We start from the raw sequence: 18,595 nt of genomic DNA on the forward strand, positions 1-18,595 counted from the left end.
TTAAAGAATGAACTTTCAATACGTTGATCTTGTGATTCAAATAAAGCTGCAGTTTATAAGCTCGTTCTAATTAAAAACAAGTGCTTTGGTTAGTATCACTTAAAAAATAAAAAAGTGACAAAAAACTTGGAAGTTGAGCATTAATTGTTTGCTCTGTCTTAGCTACTTGTGGAAAGACACATTTAGACGTCGCTTCTAATTTAACAAGCACGGGTGGTAAACTTGGCAGTCCAAACAAATTATATAGGGACTACAAAATAATTAATATTAGTTAATATTATTTAATTAATATTAGTCGAATATTCCCTAAGATAACTGATGTTGAGTATATTCGAAACAGCGTTGTATGGTCAGTCAAACTTCAATAAATTAGCAAAAATTTTTGTTGTTGTTTTTTCACTTCTATTCGAACCCGTTTAACTATCATTAACAATTCAATGAATTCTTGTTTGAAGTAGTAAGTAAAACATTCACGAGTATATCTCAAGTATTTCGTGTGAAATAAGAAGTGCCCGTCTCAAATGAATATTTCCATGGAGACAACTTTTTTATTTAACTTCTAAGTATTTTTTGCTTATTATTATTATTTAATAAATTTAATATATTTATTTTATACATTTATTTTATACATTTATTTTATATGTGCAACCGAAAGATTTATTATAAGATAAATTTAAAAAAAAAATTTTACAATTTCTTTTTTATGACAAGGACTAAAAAAGTCTGGCTTGTTGCTATATGTTACGCTACTTCACAGGATCACACTGTTGAAATGTTATGCGCCTTTCAAATATTTATAATCATAATAAATTCATTTTATGTAGCCCTCTGATTAAAGGAAAGCACTTGTGAAGTTGGTTTAAGTGTATGCATGATGTCTTTATTTTATATTAAAACTTGCATTTATGAGTGCTGAAGTGGTAAATCATATAAAAATCTACAAAACAACTATAATATTCACTCATAAAATTTTTTTTAGTTTCATCTATTTGAGTTTTTTGTAATGCAAAATAGCAAACTTACATTGCTAATCCATAAAATCTAAAGTGAAATGGTTAACCCTACTTAAGAATGTTTTAACAAAAATATAAATTTTAACAAGCGTTGAAATTCCATAAATAAAATCCACAAAAGGGTTCCCCGAAGTACATAAAAATATCTCAACACTTGAGAATTAGTTAAAGTAGCAAAGGCACCTCATAAAGCAAACAAAAACACTTTAAATTAACCCCATAAAATGATAAAAGCCACATTAACCCTCAGCCAGCCTATGTGTGCGAGTACAGGAAAAAAGTCAAAACGAATGAAAAACTTCAATAACACTTGAGTCTGAAAGGAAATTGAAGAAAACAAAACAAAGGAATCAAAAAAAAGTGAAGAGAAAAGAAAAGAAAATAAACTACGTGGCAAGTAAAAAGGGAAGGTAAGCAAAGAAGATGCCTGATGCTGATGATATTATTTTACATTCATGAGATACTCAGCTTCAGTTCGTCGAAACAAACATATTTGACTTGAAAGTTTAAAGAGTGTTGGACAGGATAGGATAATATTATGCGGACACATTAACCCTTCACCAAGCATCAATGAAACAACAACCTACCGGCTATGCAATGTCAGTAGCACAAAGAAGGCAATTTCACTTAATCAAAAAACAAACAAACGCCATGAAAATATAACTAAAATTAAGATAAAAAGCCGGCTGGAGAAGGAGAATGGGTTTTCCATAAAAGGTAAGATGTACAAAAGAAGATGAAAAAAATTACTGTTTCGATATAATGGCAAGTATAAGAGCTAAGTCACTTTTTATGTATTTCTAAGCCTTCGGCACCTAAGCCAACCATTAAAGTTCTGAGTGATAGAGAAAACGTAATAAAATTTATGTCCATCAAAACGTAAGGGAAACTTAAAAACGCTATATACTTTCATACATTTTTTTCATATTTTTACATATTTTACTTACCCTTATCCTTACGGCTAGTGGTCTTTGAACTGGAATCACCGCCACCCTTCGGACGACTTAATGCGCCTGTGGTTTTACCCGATTTGCGTTTGACGCGTTGGAGGCCATCGCTCGTCATGTTGATGTAAATTTTATCAGCACTTAATATCTCAGCGTTTAGTGCATTATCAGCGACATCTGTGGCTGAGACAGAGGCAGAGGCAGCGGTATCGGCATCAGCATCGGCAGTAATTTCATCTACATCATCCTCAAAGCCATTATCAATGGGTTGCGGTTGCTGTGTGTCATTGTCGAAACTAACAGTATTATGCCATCTTGGATTAACATCGCGTTTTTGTAACTGATGTTCATGTACACGTTCCTGTTTATCTTCATGACTATCGCCACGTCTACGATGATGTTGTTGTTCTTGTTTTTCTTGTTTTATAGTCTTTGGCGTTTTCTTGTTGTTTGTTGCGAGTTTTCCCTCAACATCAGTTGCATTAACCTTTTTCTTCTTCTTTTTCGCTGCCGCTTTCTTGCATTGTTCTTTATTCTCATTCGCACTGCATTTTGTTTGCTTTGATTTCTTTTTTAATTTATGCAATTTTAACCGCAACTCTGCATTTGGTGATTGGGATTTTAGTATGTCTTCAATGTGTACATAGTAGACATCGCCTTCAGCTGCCAACTTACTGCCACTCCATTTGTCTGTCTCGGGAGAAGCATCTGGGTCATGATGTATGACTTGTCGCTTATAACGGCTGCCACGACCGCGGCTTTGACCATTCTCATTTTCAATGCGACGTCGACGACTAGAACCTGAGCGTCGTTTTTTATTATATTTTCGATTATGATTTAGACGTTTGTGTGCCGTATCTTCCGTTTCAGTGACATCATCCTCTTCTTCATCATCTATTGCGGCTGTATCTTCAGAAATTAAAGCTGTCGTATGCTCTTCTCCCTCCACATCAATTTTATATGGATTTACTACAGCCATTTTGTTATCATTAGCCGCTGAGTTGGAAGTCAGGTCAATATTTATTTTTTCAACATATTCAACATCCACTGTGGTGAAGTCTTCTGGTAAATTGGCTGGTGTGGTTTCAAATTTTGCATAAGGCCGCTCAGTCCCCGATTCTGGTTTAATAACAGTGACCCGCATGTTCGGTGCTTTACAACCAGGTGAAGCATCTGCAAAAAAGAAAATAAAATTATTTTATTTTTTATTTTATTTATTCTACTATTTCATATATAAATTATGATACTATAATCTGAGTATGTGTATAACAAAGTTTAATTTCTAAAACCATATTAAGTAAACGTTGTGTTCAATTATTGTCAATCATTTTCTTTAATCAGAGTTTCCATAAACCAGAGTTTTTATTGGTTTCAATCAATTAAAATTCGGTCTAAAGTTATTTGTCAAATAAACGATATGGAATTTTGCCAAATTTCAAACCACAGTCAATGGTTTTAATAACCCAAAAATCAAATGAATTTCATAATTCCCCTCACATAACGTCACAGAAGTTGAAATACTTACTCGACATTTATTTACAAATAAACAACATACGTTCAGCACCGCAAATTGCAGAATAACTTGGCAAGGATATGCAGGATATGCAATGTCGCAGCGCAAGCAAAAAATAAATAAATAAACAAAATAAACAAATTTAATGACTTTCGGCACAGCGAAGTTCACAAGCAAATTAAATTGCTTTCACACTAATGATGCAAAATAGTACAAAAACAGCTACAAAAACAACAACAAAAACAACAGCAAAGACAACAACAAATACCTACATGTAAAAAGAAACACAAACTGAAACTAAATTTCGAATCAAAATACAAAAACGGATAATAGATTGAATGAGACTCGACACAAAAATCTAGGTCAAATGCAAGCAAGGACTAAGTCGACTACGAAAATAATATTTGGCGGCCAGAAATTTGTTAAAAAGTAAACATCTTTTGAAGATAAATAATAAATAGAGAGAAGGACTGAGTTAAAACAATTCCGTTTTTATCGTAACCCAAAGGACATAGTAGCGTTTTTGTTGAGGGACAGCATTTGGAATTTTTTCCATACAACTGTTTTATTTGCAATCATATTAAGACTGAAAATGTTTATACAGAATTTCTTTATTTTGCATGTTTAGTACAATTAGCGAGCACTTTTTTCGATTCTATTTTCTATTCTATTTTGTATTTGTTTTTCGGTTTTTTAGTAATATAAGCTAGCACTTTGAGTTTCGTTTACTTTAATACCTTAAGTTTAGGGGTTTACTATGTAATTCATATGAGCTGGCACTTCCACTTTCATTTATTTTAAAGTAACTATTTGAACTCAATTAAATTTGTAAGCGAAGTGAAGGAGTTTCCTTTATGTTTCATAAAAACTGGCACTTCCATTCTTGTTTACTTTAATATATCTATTTGAACTGAGTTAAGTTTGTAAGTTAAGTTTAGGGGCTTATACTATGTAATTCATATAAGCTGACACTTTGACTTTTGTTTATTTCAAAATAACTATTTCAACTTAGTTAAATTTGTAAACGGAGTGAAGGAGTTTCCTTTATGTTTCATATAAGCTGGCACTTGAACTTTTGTTTATTTTAATATATCTATTTTAGCTAAGTTAAGTTCATAAGTAAAGTGTAGGGGTTGATTTCATATATCATATCAGTGGTAATTTTATTTTTTTTTACTTCAGTGTATCTATTTAAACTAAGTTAAGTTCGTAAGTGAAGGTAAGAGGTTTACTTTGTATTTCATTTAAGCTAGTACTTTGACCTTAATTTACTTCAATGAATCTATTTGAAATTAATTCTATTCGTAAAGGATGTGAAGTGGCTTACTATATATTCATATCAGCTCAAATTAGTATGGTATATGCTGTATAATATTCTTTAGGAAATAATGTTAAGAACTTTAAGAGATATATGCAATGTATAACTATTTAAAGGAATGTAGCAGTTATAGCAATTTACATATTACGAAACTATTAAGTGATTCTTTATTTAGTTCCTCTAAGATTATATGCCAAGAACAATAATTAACAGATTATGTGAGCAGTGTAGAAGCTAGGGTAGAGTTAGTGCATCTGGTCACTTTTACTCTATGATGACTGGGGGATTGCTGCAGAGTTCCATCCATCTCACTGACTACTTTGAGTATTCCTCATAAGCTTCGTGATTACTCCATGATTGATCTAAGATCTGATTACTCTGAGATTAGATAGTGCTAAGTAGAGCAGCCTGTCGGTTTTCGCATATAGCTTCAGAGCTCTGTCCCTTATGTATTTTTTGATCGGATCTATTTTAAAGTCTCTTAGCATGTCATTCTTGCGGATATACCATGACACTTTGAAGAGCCTTCGCAGAGCCTGACTTTGAGCAACTTGTAGCTTTTGGATAGTAGAGTTGGCACGTTTGCTATACGCGACACACCCATAAAGTAGTGCTAGTCTAATTATCAGTATCTGTAAGCAAACATAAAATCGCTAACTTGGTTTACCACATATCGAAAGTTAATCTCAGCATTATCATTACTTTAAGCTTAGAATATGGTTAACTCAAATTTTTATTTTTTTGATTTGTAAGAATATCTAGAGAACTTTTTTCATCCATAAAAAGAAAAATCCAAGTAACGTTTAACTCACTTCAACTTTTGTGTTGTGGGCTTAACCATTTCTAATTTTTTTGGATAACTGATCATTGGGTGATATGTCGAGCATATTTTTAAAATAATTAATATATATATTTGAATTTCCGATCATTTATGTTTATTATATTATATTAATTTATTTTATTTATATAATTTAGTTTTATTAATTTATTATTTAATTATATCTATTTTCATATTTATATGATTTTATTCTGGATTTGCTGGTTCAAATATTGTACGGATTTCGAAACATTTTATCAATCCCACATCCGCTGTGTTGAAATAATAATAAATTTTAATGTTAAACAATGAAAGGTTTATGAAGACATCCATTTTTTAACCATAGTATGTACGAGTAGATGCATGTATAATGAAATGCAATAAAGTTGGTGTAAGAAATTCACTAAAACGACTGGGTTTTTTTACAATTCGTCCTACTTGTTTCGGCTGAAAAGTTTTCTGTGAATAATAAAAGGAATTAAAGTGAATTTATTTTAGGATTCTTAACAAAGAGTTTTATGATCCTTGCAACGATTACAAAAGTATAACTGTTGTGGAAATTAGAAAATACATTTTTCGTTATAGTTTATGGTATATTGTTTTGAATAATATTTTTATTTGATATTTAAGTTTATAAACTTAGAACTGTTTGTGCTATGCTTGGATGAAAAATTTCCTTCAAAGATTTATAACTATAAATAATAAAAAAATTTGTCGCCATTATACAAAGCACTGATCAGAAACGAGCACGTTTCATCTGGAACCGTATCCAAAGAGAGTTTTGAGATACTGACATTGTAAAACACGATTTATTTAGCACCATTCTTTTCGTAAAATTTTAGTACTTCGTTCTATTAATAATCATAACCACATCCTTAAAATTGCTTAAGAGTGCTGACATTTTTCGGTTCATTAAAATTTAGTTGAAAATTTTTCCACTTTTTGGAAGAAGAGAGTGGAAATTTGGATCTCAAGTGATTAAGTTTGTATCTCTTAATATAATTAATTTTTCATTTAGACTTTTAAACTGCATTTTTTAAATTTTAACCAGTTATTGCCAGATATACAGATGTTCAGGAGAAAAAAAGGCTAGAATTCTAAACTTCAACCTGTTTTTAACCCAAAGCTATTGGAAAATCAAAAAAAGAAATCAAAATACTTAGTTTTTATCATACAGAGGATGCAGTGTAACAAAGGTATATTGAATTTTAAGCCATAACATATCTTATTGCAATATTTTTATATAAATATTTTATTTTAAGTGAGAGCTTATAAACTAATTAAATTATCAGAATTTTTGAATTATTTAAAAAAAATTTTATTTAAATTTTATTTTGTTGAATAGAATTAAATATTCTAAGGCAAAAAGACATTCGAAAGATGTCTTGTTCATTTCAAAGGATATCTTAATTTGTTTTTATTTTAAAAATTGGTTGAAGTATCATTCTGTCAATAACAGAATTTGTGATAAAACAATTTTATCGTTTGTTATTAAAATTTATTTTATGAAAATAGAAAATAAATATTTTGTTAGCTAGTATTTTATCATTGATAAAGCAATAAACTCAACTGACAAGATACTAAAAATTGCCTGGAGATTTTTGAAATTTTATTTTCCATTAAGAAATTTAATTTAAAATTCATACAAAGAAAAGCATTGTGAAATCTATTTTCAACTTTAAAAATATAAAATAAAAAAATATTAAAAGAAAATATTTCTAAAAATTGGTAAAATACAAAAATGTATTTCTATATGATAGTTGTTAGTTTTGTTAGTCTCAAGTGCAGTGTTACAAATTCGTTTGCTCTTCAGTAGTTGAAAATACTTGTAGAAATCTTATTTATTTTAGATTGCTGAGTTAAGTAAACAAATGTGTCAACAGCAACTAAAATAATGCAATTCTAAAGCAGAAGAACAGCTGAAGCTGTTAGGATAATGTCAAAGAATAAAGTATCGCATAAGTTGCAAAAATAAATCTTCTTCAAATGGTTCACATAAAAAATGAGCATAGAAAATAAAGGAATAGAATAAGATTGAGTTAAGTTGACTTAGGTTAGATCACAATTGTTAGCAACAAACATACTGCACAGGATAATGTGTGCAACACTTGCACATAAATCATTCATATCAACCTAAAATCAGTTAAAAAATCTAAAGGTAGCTGGCAAAAACAGAAAGCTATAGTACCAGATAAAACCAATTCAGCTGACACAACTCAAATACGTAAGCTAAAATCAGCATTTGCATATGGAATCTTAGCACATGCTCTGCTTAAATTAATCTAGCGAAACTTTTGCTTTTACTCATTTCCTGCACTTCTTCCACACATACAATATTTTTTATAATTTACTTTTTTTTGGTTTTCTGTTTTTTAGTCTACAACTCAAACTGTTTGACATAAATTTTTTATCAGAAACTCAATTTTGTGCAGTTTTTATTTCTCATTTTTATGTTAGCGAAAGCAACAAAGTACCGAAGTACCGAAGTACCAAAGTTTCAATTCTTCATTTACATACGCCATTTTGACAGTTTCGTTCTATTCGCCTCGAAAACAAAAACCGACCAAAAGTAGTACTTCCGTTTGCCCTCTTACAACTTCATCATAGCGGCGTTTACTCTGCTGAAAGTTCTGGATTTGCATTACGAGATACTTTCCACTCTGCTAGTGCATTTGCTGCACTAGCGTGTACCTTATATACTAGTGCCATGCTATACCAGCTTCTGCAGCGCTCACGCTGTCATAGTTAACGTACGTCCGCAGCAGTTACTTGCAACTCAGTGTCAGTCAGTGCGGCAAATACTTTACGATTTATGGGACACTGCCTGACAGGGATATTTTAAGAATGAATGGCTTCCTCTTGCTTTGCATACCATCCAACATCCTTTATTTCAGTATGTAGCGCAATTTTTTAAAATGCATCTACGCAGCTTCATTGTTCATGAATCTGTAATATTTGAAACTATTTATGAGTGAAACTGTACGCTGGCGGTGACTATAAATTTTGTGTTCTATGAGGTTCCCTGTTGTTGATTTTGGTATATGATCCATATTAATATTAACAAGTAAAGAAGCAGTAAAGCAATGTAAATTAAAATCCAAAAGTATGCTACGCAACAACAAAAGTTCTGTGCAGAATACGTAGTTGCAAAAGAAATATTATACACTGAAGAAGAGTTAGATGCCTTGCAGAGAAGAAATATATTAAAACTAATATGTATTGGACGAAAACAAATATCAGGTGCCATATTAAACTTTTATGCTCATATTTTGAAAACATTTTCAAATTTTGACATTAAATACTATATAAACTTCTTACAAAGTAAACAATATATTTTGTAAATTATGCGTAAACACACTGGAATTTTTAGAAACTCATATCAAAAGCGTTGTTTATAAAATCTAAAACAAAAACAATTATTAATAAGAGTTTTTCATATTTTATCTCCAAAAACTCTTGATTTCCTTGCTTTTTCGGAGACTAAGGTACTTGGTTGTGTTTATACTCGTACCTATATTCACTGTTGCATTATATGCAGCGAAGTGAACTTTGGTGGTTCTGACTTCTGCACGGTTTTGAATTTTTCAACACTATGGATTTGTATAGTCAACCTCTGGTGGTTTCTTATTGACTTCTACACGGTTTTGAATTTTTCATCACTATGGATTTGTATAGTCAACCTCTTGATAGAATTACATGAGTCTAACTCCTAGTACTGTTAGGGTAACCCACTGTGATGACTTCATAAAATGTTGTACTAAACAGACTTATCAAAACAATGAGCTAATAAACGTCCCATGGGAATAAATTCCATCTATTGTTATGTTGAGCCTTTTCTGAGTTAGTACATGTGGACACTTTTACTCTTTGATAGCTGGGTGGTTTCTGCAGAGTCCCACTCATTTTACTGACTAATTTGTGTTTTCCTCATAAGCTTTGTGAATATTTAATGACTGGTCTAAGATCTGCGTCCCATCTATAACAATAGGTTTTAATATAAGTTCTACCTTGTTGAGGAGCGAATCCCATCTAATCCTTAGTTATACTTTGGATCACGGCACGCTATTGAGAAAATTCAAATCTACATCAAAGTGAAAGCATATAGTAATAACAATACTCTTTCTACCTAACTCTGTGTTAAAAAGGTATTAACTACAACCACCACGATACGCTCTTATGGAACCGACTGTACAAAACAAACAAAAGCGTGGACATCTGGGTACACATTTTCGTTGAGGTGTCACAAGTGAGACCCACTTGCTAACAGTTATACTCCAAGACAATACAAGATTTATATACTGCAGGCATACCATATCAGGGGAATATTGTAACTCCTATCCCGAAGGGTGATGATGCAAGAACTAATATCTATTAACGATCGCGATCAATGGTGACAGATGCCGAAAAGTTGTGGATATCTTTAAAATTTTTTTCTCCCTCAATCAATATTAAATGAATATCCTTACTGTTTTTTTACTAAAATTTATTTCTTATTTGTGTTTTGAAAAGAAGAAGTAAAAAAAGAAGAAGTAATCAGTATAAAAAATAAAAATTTAAATATTTTTTTATTAAATTTTACTAGTGTCGTATAAATTTATTTTGTAAATTATAATGGCATATATCCAAAACCACTAATGATGGGTATTTGGCAATACTCGAAATAGCTGTATGGTCTGCTTAAAATTGAATTAATTAAAATAATATAAAATTAATTTTTGTTGTTGTAGTTCACTACTGTTCGAAAAACCTCTTTATGATAATATATTTGGTGAAAGTGACAAACAATTATTACAATAATTAAAGTTAATAACATAAGTACTTTAAATCTCAGTCTCCAAATCTCCAACTAACACTAACCGAATAGAAGATAGTCAGTGCATTTTCGTTGACTATAGCATCCTATTCTTTGGTAATAGTATGTGACCAGTAATCTTATTTTCCTCCAAGCAAAAATGATATTTGGTCACTTCAGATAGACCTATTTTGTTTAGATTATAGAATGATAAAAATACTTATATTTAATTTTAAATGAATATTTTATAAAAATTTTGCACACTTCTTCAAATTACTTACTAAAATTATATTTTAATAATGTTTTTCATTTCACTTTATACTCATGTTAAAAAAAAATTATTTTTTTAAACAAACATTTGTAAAATTTTCTTACTGAACCTCAATATTCGCAGATGTTTTGAGCTCCAAGCACAAGTCAATAAAAGGAAAATGCAACGAGCACGTATTTCATGAAAAACATGGAAAATATGAAAATAATAAAAAAATTTTGAAAAAATAATTGAAGGAAATAAGTAAAAAGTTTTGGATTGAGGTGAAGTAATTCCATCTTCTCTCTTCCAAATTTAAAAATGATTTTATCTTATATTCACATACCATAAAAAAATTGCAATCAATAGAGAGAGTGTGTACTTGTTTCTTCATGTGAAGCAAAACTTTTTCAAAAAAATCATAAAAACTTGAAAATTTAGTTTTATATTTTAGATTCAGATAATTACCACTTTTAAGAATTTAAGGTATATTTAATTATAAATTTAATACAATTGAATATTTTCCGTTTTAATGAATTCAAAGCAATTATCTTTTCATTATTGTATATATTATTATTTAAAGCAGGAAACTTTATTATAATCTGGATCCATTCAATAACCAAAAAGATTGTTCAACATGCGAACTGCTTATTCTCACGATAAATGTTAATGTTTTCGCCCTCTTTAGATTTCCAGTGGCATTACGAGATGTATTTCTCTGATAATGAGAGACATTGAGAAGAATCAGTGGTCGAAATTTAGTGCAAGGATCAACATCACAAATATCAACATCACACTTACTATAAATTATATACTATAAATTATACACATACTATAAATTATAAAATTAAATACTATGATATAGTGTATTAAACAATATAAATACAATTATATACATTAGGTAAATGCCATACCAGACGATACTAAACTTTTACTAAACGGATTATTCGACATATTAATGGATTTTTATACAAATGAGTAAAGAAGTTTCGGTTACCAACTTGTGTTATATATGGTCAATTTTTCTAAGCTTTATAACCTCTTCACCAAGATAAGATCAGAACAATTTACTAAGTAGATTTATTGTATTTTAGTCTATGGAGTTGTTCAAAGTGTGAAAAATTTAATGTTCCCACAAAAAATGACTAGAGATATATCCAAAGTTTTGTTTCATAAATAGCTTTAAAATTTGACTTTGTAAAAATAATATGTAGAAATGTGAAATTGAAACATTAGCCATACCTAGCATACGATAACATGGTACATAGATAGCTCACTTACTGAGGAAGGTACAAAAGGAGAAGTTTTTTGAACTATAATGTTAAGAATTAACATACTAGGTAATCACTATGTGATATATTGATGTGACATATGTGATTTACTGGATTGAAGAAATAGACGTATTTACTTCAGCTTGATTGGCAATCAAACAAACATCAGGCTCTTAAATCTCACAATGTCATATGGAAACTGATTATAGTGTCTAAAAGTGTTTAACATACTTGGTAAGAATAATTAAGTTTGGATTCTATGAACTCCTGGGTATCTTGAAGTTGAAAGCAATAAAAAGGTAGATAAACTATAAAATAAAGAAGCAACAGTAGTTCTGCTTGTAGACTCGCAACTCTCTAATAGGAAAGATTACGATATCCCAACTTATTCAAAAAGAAGAAGAAAAACAGAAAAAGTCTATACTTATACAACAAATTAATTGTACTCCAAACTGCATTCAGAATCCCATAAAGTAAATTGATGTAAAGATTGTGAAAGCTTAACGTAAATACTTCTTTGACAGTCTATCAGACTGTTCATCGCTGAAGACGAAAGACCTATTAAATTATCTGAATTCGACTGGATTTAGTTTCTACTCTTTTATATGAGGGGTTCTTGTGAGGAATGTGGAAGCAAAACGGCGTAAAATCGGTAAGTAAGGTACAAGGAAGTTATCCACTAGCCTACCATTGCAACTAACCAACCATATCGATGTGAAGATTGTGGAAGCTTAACGTAGAACTTACGAACTATAACAAGATTTTTAATAATTTTTAGTTTAAAATGTAGAAATTTAGGAATTACAACAGGATTTTTAATATTTTGTAGATAGAATTATATTCTTAACATACTGATAATCATGTCTTATGTGATTTATAGGTTCTGTAAAATGGAAGCGAAGATAGTAAAGCACATATTGATGTGGTGCCATGCACTGATATGATTTAGATGAATACAGCATTTTCAATTAGTATTTAAATCTTGATAAAATTTTGCAACTAAGACTATTTATTGAGAAGCACTCTGGAAGTTAGCATCATCCAGCCACTTTCTATGGATGGTAGATGGAGGAAGATCGACGACCTGATACTCTATTTCTTTATAATAATAATTGTATGTAAATGCATACAAAAGTCACAACATAATTTTAAATTTGACAGATTATTGATGTTTAGTTAAATTCATCCTCGAGAAAAATTGTACAATGGTTTAAATAAAATGCATATCAACAGCTTACAAAAGATTTTAAACATCATCGTTACTAATAAAATGTAAAAAATTGTATATCGGCAACATTATTCAAATTTCCTTTATATTTCGCTCACAGTTAAATTACGTCAGCTTGAATTATTTTCAATATGCACGGAGCACGTCGTTGTTTGTTTACCCTTTCAGTTCAATGAGCATGAATTAGAGTGCAGGAAACGGAAATGTGGAAGTGAATTAAAAACTTAATGGCAACTGACGCATAAAAAAAGATAGAATAAAAATTATGTACCAACACACAGACACAAACACAGTGAGTGTTCAATGAAGTATGCGGCTGTGCCTAAGTTGAAGTTCAGATACAATAAAAATTTTCTTCCACTTTAATGCATTAAACTAAAAACATATGAGCTCAAACTCGTAAACTTCAAAGTGATGGCAGTAACACCGCCATACGTACTTGTCGATGCAATCCATTTTACAAGGAAAGGATTAAATGTTAACTGTAGCTTGGAAAATGTTCCAAAACAGTTGGCATCGTTGGTACTCGTACGTTAGTACGTTAGTACGTTAGTAAGTCAGTGAGTGGCAAATGAAATCCCTCAAACTGGAGCTGAAATAACTTGGAATTTGTCGACTTTTACGTATACGTATGCGTTTTGCATATTGAAGTGCATGACAGACCGACTCTGTACTTAATGTGAAGTATTTTAAAAGTGCACATGTGAAACGTATTTGATATATTTGCATATGTGGATAAATTCGTAGGTATTGAGTATGCTTATGCTCGCTAAAGTCAAGCTGTGAAATGTAGGTTAGGCATGTGCTCCACTACTGCTACTAGTAGCGCCATAGTCTGTCAGGATTTCGGTGGCAACGTTGACAACTGTAGTGCAGCAAACAGCTGGTGGTGGCATTATATTCCGACTGGTGACGTGGTACTCCAGCCTCATATGCGACTAAATTTGCATTGGAACCAAATGTGAAGTGTGTGTATGCACAAAGATAGAAAGAATTTCGCAGTTAAGCCAGCTGCAAATGTGCTGACACACTGCCACATTCAACCAATCCGATTTAGTATCTGCTTCTATGCGCTCATGCGGGTGTAAGGGAGTAGCTTTTGTAATACATTTGTGGTAAAAATTCAAGTAACAATACATACACTTCGCACAATGCAGTATTGAGAAGCTTTCATGAATCTGCACGATTCTACATATTTATTTGACTTAATTTAACAAAAGAATGTTTAAAATTTGTTATTCTGTGTGGTTCTTCTATGTGAAAAACAATTTGTATTTTTTTTTTTGTGATGAAACACAATTTCAGTTTCGCTATTCACACACAATTACATTCTACACACTTCAGATGTGTTGAATTTACTTAAAATAAGTTATTCAGATAAATTCACTCTCTCCACTTAGAAATTGAGATACATCAATAATGTATACATATATTTATTTTATTTGATTTCAACATTAATGAAATATTTTTTATCGTAAACATTGTCATATATATTTAAAAAAATTAGCTCCATTTTCTATAACTTATGAATAGAAAACTATGAGGATTATAAACTATCAAACCAATTTTCGTATTAATTTCTAATTAACGCAGCATTATTTTTATTAGAAATTAGTTTACCCATTATTTCTTAAGGACTCTATTCAACGACTACTATTGTAGTTGCGGGTCAGGAGCAGAAAAATTTTACTTATTTGTTCTTTCTAGCACATGCCAGAAAGCACATATCTATTCTATGATTTCTCTCCCTAAAAGGTGTATCTGATATTACTAGTATGGTCGTTAAAGACATTGCCTTCTTGTTTAAAGCGACAAAGTGGTTTTTCTGGTCCAAAAAGGAATTCTCTTAGAATAGTTGTCGTGCTCATATATATAAATTATGGACACAGAATGGGTATCATAATGGTTCTGCGTGAAAGGGTGCCACCTTGATTTTACTATATAAGATACATGTTAAATGTTGAGCATATCGATGCAGTGTGAGAAACGGTTAAGATGGATTGGCATATTGCATACCGGGAGATAGTGGCGTTCTTGGGCAGAAGTGGGACCAGCATACATTTAATTTTAGATATACATTTAGCTGTCAGAAAGATTTGTTCCCTGTCAAAAAGATTTGTTGGATTCTGCATTATTTGACAATCGCTCAAAAGAATGCAAGTATTGATTGAGTCAAGGAAATACTAAAAAAATACCGCAATAGCTCAAAATTGACCATTTGTTTGCCGGAAGTTTTTAGAGAATTGAGAAAAACTAATCGTCGAAGCAAGATCGTAGTCACATCAATATGAACTCAAATACATCAGCTCAAATAAGAGTTTTTGAGTACTTAAAACGTCGAATTGCTGGGTCATCCGTCTTACAGTCACGACTTCGCACCAATGACTTCTTCTTAGTCCCAAACATTAAGAAAAAATGCTTGGCAAACGTTTTTCTTCTCTCGAACTGACCGGTGAGACATTCAAAACCTTGGGTTTGGAGGTAGGAACTTCAAAATTGGTTAAATCGAATGCAAAAATATTCATGGAGAATACTTCGATGAACAAAAAACCATTTTCACTGATTAACCACTATGTTTTCGTTGTTAGGCCCTGCCTTGTTAAAAGGCAGCCGTCGTGCTCCCAAGATATACAAACCGTCGTACATTATTTATGCAAGCATAAAGATATATAATTTATATAGTACATTATGCTATCTAACTGGAGATAATATTTAATATGCAAAGTTTACATTAATCATCATTCATTTTGCTGTAGTTTGAAAAATCAATTATTTTGTGGCGACCCAGTTGGCTGTGCATTTATTGAATTTAAAAAGTAAAATTCAATTTCAAATATTTTTAAGTTTTTGTTTTTGATTGATGAGAACGTTTCGATTTTTCTCTCTGTAAAAAGTTGAATAAAAGTTTATTAACATTGAAAATTTTTAGAGTTTTATTAATTAGCAAGGTGAACAGATCATTGCTAAATTGGTGACCCCGACGTGATCTCGAAAAAGTTTAAATTTAGAAATATTAACTTCTGAGCTAAATATCTAATTATCGAGCTGTGATGTCAGTTGCAGACGAAGGTGTAGTTATGGCTTCTGATAGTGGAAGTGTCGTAAACCGTGTAGCAGTGAAGGTGCCACCGTTTTGGCACGAGCGACCGGAGATTTGGTTTGCTCAGATCGAGGCGCAATTTGCAGTAGCTGCCATTACGAGTGACATCACACAGTTCAACACGGTAGTAGCAGCGATTGAGTCAAGTGTTATCGCCGATGTAAGTGATGCAGTGCTTCATCCTCCTGAAACTGGAAGATACGCTAATTTAAAGGCTTGCATCATAGAGCGGTACAGTGAGAGCGAGCAGCGGAAGATTCAACGGTTGTTGTCAGAAGTTGAACTTGGTGATAGACGCCCAACACAGTTGCTAACGGAGTTGACAGCGTTAGCTAAAGACAAGGTGAGCGATGAGTTCCTTAAGTCTCTTTGGCTGAAGCGTTTGCCACCACAAGTGCGCGCTATTCTGCAGGCATCGAATGTGGCACTAGCAGAACTGGCGAAATTAGCAGACCGTATTTGCGAGGCGGGTGATTTTCAACAGATAGCTGTAGCGTCAGCCTCTGATTGTCCAGCCTATTCTGAGAATGCTGTGATTTTACGAAGGCTTGAGCAAATCGAACAGCGTCTGAGTCGTTTGGATTTACGTCGTAGTGAGTCGATGCAAAGTCGATCGTCATCGAGGAGGCGTAGGCGAACTCGTTCCCGACCAGGAAGTCATCCAGATTGGTGCTGGTATCACGAAAGGTTTGGTGATAGAGCTAATGCTTGTCGGCAGCCTTGTAGTTTTGTGGCAAGCTCTCATCAGTCAAAAAACTAGGCACTCCTTCTACGTCGTCGAGCCGAGAAGGGGTTAGTGTTCGTATAGCTCGACTTAGTATTAAAGATCCCGCCACGTCGACCGTTTTCCTCATTGATACTGGTGCGGACATATCAGTTTTACCGAAGTCGTTCTGTCGTTGGAAGCAAAGGGCTAACAGTGTTGCATCAGTTAATTTATATGCCGCTAATGGTACGCCTATTCAAACATTTGGCGAGCGTCGACTGCTTTTGTCTTTGGGTTTGCGTAGAGATTTCCCGTGGACGTTCGTGATTGCGGATGTTAGCTGTCCTATTGTTGGAGCCGACTTCCTTAATCACTATGACTTGTTAGTGGATTTGAAAAGGAAGCGGTTAGTTGATTCGAAGACGACTTTGATGATGAAGGGTAAGGCTGCTGTGTCTCAAGAAGATACTGTGCGTGTGTGTGGTTCAGTTTCAGCTTATGCTGAGCTGGTTAATGAATACCGTGATTTAGGCGTTATGAGTGCAAATCGGATGGGTTTAGTTACTAAGGTTGAACATTGCATCGAGACATTTGGTGCGCCGTCATTTGCTCGTCCCCGACGTTTAGTTGGAGCCAAACTTGAAGAAGCCAAGAAGGAATTCCAATTTTTAGTCCAGACAGGGATTTGTCAACCTTCGAAAAGCTGTTGGGTAAGTCCACTTCACATGGTTCGCAAAGGCGATGGAAGTTGGAGACCGTGTGGCGATTATCGCATGCTCAACGCGCAAACTAAACCTGATCGGTATCCGATTCCGTTCATTCATGATGTGACGAGTATTCTTCATGGTAAAATATGTTGAAGATAGACTTTGCAGAAAGCGTAATCATCAATACCGCTCGCACCAGCAGACATTCCGAAGACAGCTATTACAACTCCATTTGGCCTGTTTGAGTTTCGATTTATGACTTTCGGTCTCCGTTAAGCGGCCCAGACGTTTCAGCGTTTTATGAATGAGACTCTGGGTGATCTTAATTTCGTTTTTGTGTACATCGACGATATTCTAATTGGGTCAAAAAATGAAGCAGAACATAGAATGCATTTACGGTTGGTTTTGGATCGACTTAGAGAGACAGGTCTGACGACTGTACCGAGATCGAGTTCCTTGGGCACGTTATTAGTGCGAAGGGTTTACGTCCTCTGGAGAGTAAAGTTCAAGCTGTTCGTGATTTTTCTCTGCCATCGACGGTGAAATAGCTTAGACAATTCTTAGGCATGATGAACTTTTATCGACCGTTTCTGCGTAACGCTGTGCAGAATCAGCAGCGGTTGTTTTATCTTACACCAGGTAACCGTAAGAATAATAAGTCGATGATTTCTTGGACTCCGGAAGATATAGCAGTTTTTGAGGCTTGCAAGAATGATCTTGCCCAAATTACTTTATGGCCCTGGATGCACAATTGATGCTCACGACTGATGCTTCAGACGTTGCGGTGGGTGCTGTTCTGCAACAAGTGGTGAAAGGACGGACTCAGTCGTTGGCATTTTATTTAAAAGGTTTGAGTCTAGCGCACAGTAAGTACAGTGCTTTTGATCGTGAGTTGGCCGCTATCTATCAAGCTGTCCAGCATTTCAAGTATGC

General features: G+C 32.9%; 1 protein-coding gene across 2 annotated transcripts in view; it reads left to right on the plus strand.

The window, feature by feature from the left end:
• The window catches only part of LOC119680282 (serine/threonine-protein kinase N), a 463,907-nt gene that overhangs the window by 308,213 nt on the left and 137,099 nt on the right, over nucleotides 1–18,595 (plus strand). The window lies entirely within an intron of this gene.

Source organism: Teleopsis dalmanni, chromosome 2 (assembly GCF_002237135.1).
Source record: "Teleopsis dalmanni isolate 2A chromosome 2, ASM223713v2, whole genome shotgun sequence".
NCBI lineage: Eukaryota > Metazoa > Arthropoda > Insecta > Diptera > Diopsidae > Teleopsis > Teleopsis dalmanni.